This window comes from Molossus molossus, unplaced genomic scaffold (assembly GCF_014108415.1).
Source record: "Molossus molossus isolate mMolMol1 unplaced genomic scaffold, mMolMol1.p scaffold_m16_p_15, whole genome shotgun sequence".
NCBI classification, from domain to species: domain Eukaryota; kingdom Metazoa; phylum Chordata; class Mammalia; order Chiroptera; family Molossidae; genus Molossus; species Molossus molossus.
In genome coordinates this window covers 79,599,741-79,605,895 of record NW_023425350.1, presented here as the reverse complement: position 1 = coordinate 79,605,895, position 6,155 = coordinate 79,599,741, and the positions used below count along the sequence as shown (strand labels likewise).

The 6,155-nt window shown below is 45.9% G+C and overlaps 1 long non-coding RNA gene across 1 annotated transcript; it reads right to left on the bottom strand.

The window, feature by feature from the left end:
- Nucleotides 1-1,278: 1,278 nt before the first annotated feature.
- Nucleotides 1,279-5,786, bottom strand: LOC118631030. Its single transcript, XR_004959722.1, has 4 exons — nucleotides 5,700-5,786; nucleotides 2,935-3,058; nucleotides 2,343-2,460; nucleotides 1,279-1,780 (listed from the first exon to the last, which is right to left on the bottom strand). It is a non-coding gene; the product is annotated as an uncharacterized LOC118631030 (long non-coding RNA).
- Nucleotides 5,787-6,155: the final 369 nt, after the last annotated feature.

Below are 6,155 nucleotides of genomic sequence, written 5' to 3'. Positions count from 1 at the left end.
ATTATAAATAGTGCTGCTATGAACATGGGGGTACATATATTCTTTCTGATTGGTGTTTCAGGCTTCTTAGTGTATATTCCTAGAAGTGGGATCACTGGGTCAAATGGAAGTTCAATTTTTAATTTTTTGAGGTAACACCATATTGTTTTCCACAGTGGCTGCACCAGTCTGCATTCCCACCAGCAGTGCACTAGAGTCCCCTTTTCCCTACACCCTCGCCAGCACTTGTTTGATGATTTGTTATTAAGTAATTTCTTTAACATAAGTTGGTGTTGACTTTTGTCCAATGACTTTTTTGCAATTATGAATATTACGAAATAATGTTTCTCCTTAGAGAATATATATATATATATATTTTATCCTCACCCGAGGACATTTTTCCATTTTTTGCACAGATAGAGTGGGAGGGAGAGAGAGGAAGAGAGAGAGAGAGAAACATCGATGTGAAGGGACACATCGAGTGGCTGCCACCCGCACGACCACCCAGGGCCGGGGACAAACTGCAACCGAGGTACATGCCCTTAGCGGGAACCGAACCTGGGTCTCTCCGGACCGCAGGCCGATGCTCTAACCGCTGAGCCAAACCGGCCAGGGCTCCTTAGAGAATATTAATGTTTTCATAATATTTAACCATTCTTGAATTTCTGGAATAAATTTCATTTTATCCTAATGTGTTCATTAAAGTAAGCAATGTATTTAAGTCACTAATATTTTATTTAGGAATTTGCACATAGTTTGTGTATGTGTGTATTTGAAATCCTTAAATATCCTTAAATGTTAGCAAACACTGAAAAACCATCACACATTTGAGAAAGTTTCTTACTATGAAAGGTCAAGATTGAAACAAAATGGAGTCTGGAGAAAATGAAGATAAGGCAAAGGGAAAACATTTAAAACAGACTTTTGCATTCTCGGGGAAACAAGAAATGATTTTACATTGAGCATAATAAAGTGGAGTTGGAAATTAAAAAGCAAAATGACTGAAATGGAAAACGAACTATCAGGGTTGGAGGTTGGTGAGGTGTCTCCTAGAATATAAAACAAAAAGCTAAATAAATTGCAAATAGAGGGGGGAAAATTGGAACATTAGCCTAAATTAAAGTAATAGAATATCTATAGAACAAAAATAAGCACATAACCTATAAAATAGGAATGGAGAAATGAAAAAAATATATTTTATAAATAATTTAAGGAACTATCTGAAAATTGAAGGACATGCATTTCCAGATTGTAAGGCTACTGATTACCCAGCAAAATGAATAAAGAATTGTCCTTAAAACTGGCAAAAATGATGTGCTTCCTGGTGTTCTATATTCAACCAAACAACCATTCAAATATGAGGGCAAAATAGAGATTTTTAAAAAAACATACAGGGTGGGCAAAAGTAGGTTTACAGTTGTTCATATGGAAAGTCCTACAATACTTAATAAATAAATACTTCAAGAATAAATTTGTGTTTTACATACTCACAACTGAAAACCTACTTTTGTCTCTACCCTCTGTAAGCTCTCAAGATACTTCCCTCCCATATACCCTTTCCTGGGGTCTACTGGAAAAGATCTTCTCCCACAATGCGCATTCTCTAAGACGAGGACAGTCCAGCGTTCGGAGCAAGGGGCCCGGCTTAGAAGAGAGGTTGAGTGTCTCCAGACCTATGGCACAGCCAGACTGTGCTGGCCATGGAGGGCGACCCTCCAAACAGAGGGGCAGGCCCAGACACACCGGCGCAGGAGGAAGGTCGAGTCCCTCGTGTTGAATGCCTTGAGCAGCGCTGTCCATTCTGGTGGAGAGTTTAGAAGTGAATTAATTATAGTTATAGAGAAATTTCATCAAAGGACAAAATGGCACCTTCTCACCAACCCCACTCCATTTGTGTAGCATCTTCGGACGGGTGTGGCCTCTGGATGACCAGAGCTGATGGACCCTCTCAACCCTTCTGTTTGATTTTCCTGTTGTATTCACACTGTTACCCCTCTTTTCTCCTTGAAACCACCTTGGATCTGCGAAACCATTCCCTCCTGTGGTCACTGCACTGTGTTAACATTTCCCATTGCTTCCATGCTTTCTGTTCTCTGTCCCCAGCCCCTCTTCCAGGTCCCTTCTGGACTCAAGTTGTACATTGTCCTTGCCCATCGCGTCGGCTAGCCTACAGACAGACATCTGACTACCTGAAATGTGTTTACTGAGTCTAGAGTCATATATTCAGTTCTCCATGGGGTAGCTTTATCTAGAGATGTACATACCATCTAATACTCACCGATTTATACTGGACTTATTCTAGTTTCTCTAAGCCTGCTCTTCCTACGACATTCTCTGTCTTGAATAATAAAACCATTTTCTACCTGGTGACCAAGCAGGCGGCTGAGCGTCATCTATAGTAGCTCTCCCTTATCCGCGGTGTTGCTGTCCACGGCTTCAGGTACCCAGGTCAACCACAGTTCAAGTATAGAGTAGGAGATTCTAGAAATGAACATTCATAAGCTTTACACTGTGCACTGCTCTGTTCTGAGCAGTGTGATGAAATGTCACACTGCCCACTTTGTCCTGCCGAAGATGAGCACTGCCCCTCTGTCCGCATAGCCACTCGGAGTGTGTGCCCTGTCCGCTGGCTTCTCAGGAGCCGTCTTCATTCCGGAAGAGACAGAAGGAGACGCTATATTCACACAACTCTTATTACAGTATATTGTTATACTTTCTTATTTTATTATAAGTTATTATTGTTAATCTCTTACTCTACCTAATTTACAAATTGAAATTTATTATAGGTACGTATGGAAGTACAGGAACAAACCTAGTTTATGGAGGGTTCATGACCCCGCGGCTTCAGGCATCCACTGGTGTCTCAGAACAACCTCCTGCATGGCTGGGACGGTTGTGCATCAACCCCTTTCTCCATGTGTCCGGTTCCGCCAGACAGCTCTACCCCAGACTTACGTTCTCTCTGAGGGCTCCTTGCTGGCCTGCGTCTCTTACTATTTCTTGCAAAGACCGGTGGCGGATGCTTTGGACAGGGCTCGCGGAAACTGTTTCCTGCCTGCCGTGGCTTTCCCGTCGTCAGCTGAAAACGAGGTCGAGGGAGGAGATTTTAGTAAAATCACTATGAAATTGTTTTCTGGAAGAATGGGAGGCTGACTGAACTCGAGAAATACAGAACAGCTGCCAAGAAGCATGAGTCTCCTGTGACTGAGAGTGAGGCTCACAGCACGGCTGTGTTCTCTGCAGCCAGGCGAGTTGTGCATGTGCAACTAGGTAACAGAGTTAGTATTTTTCAAGTAAATATGATAGAGATTGACAAATGAACTAAAGTCATTTGTAAGAGAGTGATAATAATAAATAATAAAATTTAAGTGGGAAAATGCAAGTGTAGAGGAGGGTCATTGCAAATTTGTAGGATCAGTGTGAGCTTCTGTGACCAAATAGTGGTCACAGTTGACTTGAGATGAGTATGTTTCGGGAGGAAGCTGATGGGAGACAAGGACCCAGGAGGGGGCCACTTGAAATGGAGGTTCTGGAGGCAAGTTTTGAAATGACAAGTCCAGGGTGTGACCATAGGAATAAATGCCTGTGGTCAGGTGGAGAGCAAGACATTTGGAAGAGGAGAAGAGGGTGTTCCATAGATCGTGTATGTAAACACTAAAATTAGCAAGAATCAGAACAGAATAAGAGTGAGTGGGGAGCTCATGTCTTCGGGAACAGAGTGCAGTGACTGGATTTGTGAACAACCTCAGCAAGGCAGGTGAGGGGACAGTGTGAGGCCAGGCTGCGCAAGGTGGGATGGGGGATGGATAATGTCTGGAAATCAGTGGTTCAGGGGGTCTGGGGGAAATAACAACCATCATTTAAATGGGGTGTTAGAGAAACTAAGTCTGGAAAGAGTCAAGCAGCAGCTGGTGGGGAGGGGTAAGCAAATGAATGTCTAGGGAAGAGTTTGAAGACATTACAGATGATCAATCTACAATTGAGGTCAGAGAAATATTTAATGCAAATGAATCCTCTCTCAGAGTTGTGCCGGAGTCCACAGAGCACCTCCCTGTGGTCTGCGGTGCACCCCAATCCAGCATTTACTGCATGAGAAATATCTTTAGAAGCCCAGCCCGTCTCTCCAGCTAAACTGTCACTGCTGAAGGCCAATGTACAATGACAGTTACCAGCAAAGGACCTGGCACACGTAGACGTTTAGCAGACACTGGTTAGATTGGAATTGTTGTACACTTACTTCCTTATCTTCCTACCCAAATACACCTCTTTGAAGGAAGAGACTGTTATTTACCCTGCTATCACTTTTCTGATACAATAATAGACACACATAAGACCGTTAGATATATATTCAGAGTGAATTATTATTATTTTTTAAAATCCTAAGCCAAGGATATGTTTTATTGATTTTTAGAGAGAGAGAGTGAGAGAAGCATCAATATGAGAGAGAAACATCAATTGGTTGCCTCCTATAAGTGCCCCAACGGGGATTGAACCCACACCTAAATATGTACCCTGACTAGGAATCTAACCCACTGCCTTTTGGTGTGTGGGATGATGCTCCACCCACCGAGCAACCTGGCCAGGGCTGAACAGATTCATTTTCATTTCTCCTAACAATTACCCCCTCGTGAAACAGAATTGATTCATCCAGTGGGAGCAGATGTTTCAGTTATTTATTGCTGTCTAACAAGCCTAAAACTTAGTTGCTTAAACATAACCAATTATTATTTCTCAGTTTCTGCAATCCATGTTGGGCTCAGATGGGCCATTTTTCCGGCTCTGCATAGTGTCTGCTGAAAATCTAGTAAGTTCTTCACTCATGTCTGAAGCGGAGATGGTTGGAGCTACTGGCCTCTGACAAGACATTTCTCTCTCCCTCTCCCTCTCCCACTCCCTCTCCCTCCCTCTCTCTCCCTCCCTCTCTCTCTCTCCCTCACTCCCTCCCCCTCTCCCTCCCTCTCCCTCTCCCCCCCTCTCCCACCCCCTCTCCCTCTCTCCCTCTCCCTCCCCCCCTCCTTCCCACACTTTCACAGCGGCTCTGAGCCAGCTGGGACTTGCTTACAGAGTAGCTGGCCTCTTATGCTGTGTGTGGCTCCACGAGAGAGAAAATGGAAGCCGCGGGCCTTTGGACACTAGGCCAGGGCTGGCACGGTGCTCTCCACTCCGCTGCCTAGAGCTCGTCCCTGTCGGCCCTGACTCGGGGACGGAAAACAGGCTCTAGCCTGGGCTAAGGAGCAGCCGTCCAGGGAGGAGGCAGAGGAAGGACAGCAGCCATTTTCGGAGACTCTGTCCCCATGCCCGGACCAGCTCGGTTCCGGTTCTGTTCCAGTGAGCACATTCACTTCCGAGTCCCCTTTCTAAAAACCTCCAGACTCGGCTCCAAGGTCTGCGTGGGGGTGTCTGGAACCTCAGCGAGAGCTCCCACCCCACCCACCGCAACCCAGTTCAACTCAGCAGTCACTGAACGCCGTCGTGAGACCCGGTACTTCGTCCTGTCCTGCCCACGCCTGTCCCCAGAGCCCCACGCCCGCTGCTGCGCTGTCGTCACTGCTGCCCCACGTGACTGAGCGCCCCCCACCTGCTCCTGGAGCCCTGCAGGCTGATGACCAGTGCGCGCGTGTCTAGAGCGTATTTCCAGCTATAATTGCTCACGCCCCTTCTGTTCGCCCACTGTGACCTCGGGGAAGGCTGACTTCGCCTTCGTCCCGAAGCGAACTCACCCTCCTTTCGCACTGTGTCCGGGCTGCACGCAGACAGGCCGGGCCCTGTGCGCTCCCGCGCCAGGCTGTTCCCCAGCTCGGCCCAGGCGCCGGCCGCCGCAGCGCTGTCGGACCACCGTGGTCTCCAGGTGCTGCCCGTCTGCGTTAAATGATTTCAGTTGTTCTATCGAAGAACAGGGGTGTTCTTAGTTATATGTTATATTTTGAAGCTTTCTCTTAATAAATAGGCACAAAATAACCTTAGCGATTTTAGATTATTTTCAATCACAAGTGAAGCTTGACCTATCATTAAGGTTACACTTTGGGGGTTAGTTGTACAAGAGAAGAAAACAACAACAGAAAACCACAGTTAAGAAACCTAGTGCTAATAGTCTTTGCGGAAATTCCTGTAAAGGAAACAGGCTCACACGGGTTTCAACTAACCCTGACCACAAGCCTAATCTAGGCAAGACGTCA